The sequence below is a fragment of the Austrofundulus limnaeus genome, unplaced genomic scaffold, assembly GCF_001266775.1.
Source record: "Austrofundulus limnaeus strain Quisiro unplaced genomic scaffold, Austrofundulus_limnaeus-1.0 Scaffold45, whole genome shotgun sequence".
Classification (NCBI taxonomy): Eukaryota; Metazoa; Chordata; class Actinopteri; order Cyprinodontiformes; family Rivulidae; genus Austrofundulus; species Austrofundulus limnaeus.
The window spans coordinates 2,576,981-2,579,008 of record NW_013952447.1 but is presented as its reverse complement, the minus strand read 5'-3'; the positions used below and the strand labels follow the sequence as shown (position 1 = coordinate 2,579,008).

Genomic DNA, 2,028 nt, shown 5'->3' with positions numbered 1-2,028 from the left:
GTACACGACGGTGTGGCTTCTGAATAAATGAAAATGATTTAACACAGTTGTTTATACTTTTAGCAGCTCATTTTATTATTTAATTTAGGATAAGAATATGAACAAGTTCTTGCATGAGGCCCAATGTGATTAACTTGAATCTAAGCACTAAAGAGGCCTCTCATGCATTTATAGAAAGCTGGGCAATTCCACACACTTGAGAGATGTTTTTGAATTGTTAAAGCAACATGTCTTCAACCACAAAATAGAAGTTCAGTTGTTTTGTTTTTTAAACCTTTTTTGGATAAGTAGAAAGGGAAGAAAATTTTTCTTCTGCGGCAGGAGGTGTCACCTTAAATCATGGACAAACAGTCATACTGRTGAAGGTCAGGGTGGGTAGACATGCAACTGCCTAGTCAAAAAAAAGTCACACGCTAATATTTTTTGTTGGACCACCTTTACAGCACACATTCTCTGTGGCATTGTTTGGATAAGCTTCATAGACCTGACCAACTGCAGCAACCTTAGATCATAGCTCTGCMCCCACAGGCTGTACAGTAGACATCCTCCAACAYGATGGGTCCGCTMTCCTTCCAGTTTTTAATAATGTGTTGAACAGTTCTTAAACCAGTTTTAGTAGTTTCTGTAATCTCCTTAGATGTTTTCTCTGCTTGATGCCAATGATTTGACCCTTCTCAAACAGACTGACATCTTTTGCACGACCACAGGATGTCTTTAAACATGRTTTAAGAAATGAGAAGCAACTCATTGCACCAGTTGGGGTTAAATAACTTGTTGCCCCTGCAGTAATTATCCAATAGGAGGCTCGTACCTGTCTGSTTAGTTAAAGCCAGGTGTATAAACACAGCTCAAAATGTTGCAGACTGTTTGTTCTTGTCCCGTACCCTTGTGTTAAAACCAATGGAAATAATAAAAAAAAAACCCTGCTCCAAATCAAAGAAAACAAAGGGGGAAGATATCCTGCTGTTCTGATTACACAGAAGGATAAGAGATAAACAAGACCTTTTTGTGTTTCTGAAAACACATTGAAACATTACACCCCAGTAACATAATGAGCCACTTGAGTTTATAAGTTATTTATTCTCACARCAAAAATATCTTTTTAAAATCAGCATCAACAAAGATGAAACACAAAGCCTGTATAAACTGCATACATACTGTATATTTTTGTATACGGTAATCAATMATCAAAGGCTGATGGAGCAGTCCTTTTATTGTTCTGGTGAAGCAGAAGTTCTCTTTGATTGTTCTTCATTTAAAAAAGCTCAGACCTAAAGAGCAATCTAGAAACAAAATGWCACAAAAACAAGTGAATGTGGGAGAGGGTGGTATAAAAAGTTTGACAACCACTGGTTTGATTCAAACATTGAGAAAGACAACTGCCTTGTGCGAGTTTGCAAATGGTTTATTTTTCACACTGAATGTTTGTCGTGTAYAGTATCTGCATCCTGTTAATGTGTTAACATGTTTTCCACCGTCTGYGATGCTGACGCTGATATCAGGATCAGTATTGCCCACCACCGAAGGTGAAAGCGAGTTTGTGTGTGTAGGTGTTAGCAAAATACCCTGCCTGGCCAAAAACAAGTGTCCACCTATTTTAGAATTTAATCTTGATTTGATGTTTCATTATGTTGCTTATGTTTAATTGTTTTCTGTTTCATTTTATCTTTCCACCACTTTACATTGTTAATGATTGTACAGCACCTTGTGAATATATTTCTGTGAAAAGCGCTTTATAAATAACACTTTACTTACTTACTTATTTAACTAAGGTCTATGTTGTGGGGTTGCTGCAGTTGATTCATCAACAGTCTGTGCTCAAAGAATGAGGTCATCTGACTACCTGAATATACTGAATGAGCAGGTTTTTCCATCAACGGATTGGCATGGCCATATTCCAAGATGACAATGTAATAAGATTAGTTATGATACAGTAATCACATGGTGTTACATCTCAATATTAAAGGGCCTATATTATGTGTTTCTCAGGCATACATTTAAATACTATACCATAATAAAGTATCTATG

General features: G+C 36.6%; 1 protein-coding gene across 1 annotated transcript in view; it reads left to right on the top strand.

The window, feature by feature from the left end:
* The window catches only part of wnt11 (wingless-type MMTV integration site family, member 11), a 26,710-nt gene that overhangs the window by 17,419 nt on the left and 7,263 nt on the right, over nucleotides 1–2,028 (top strand). The window lies entirely within an intron of this gene.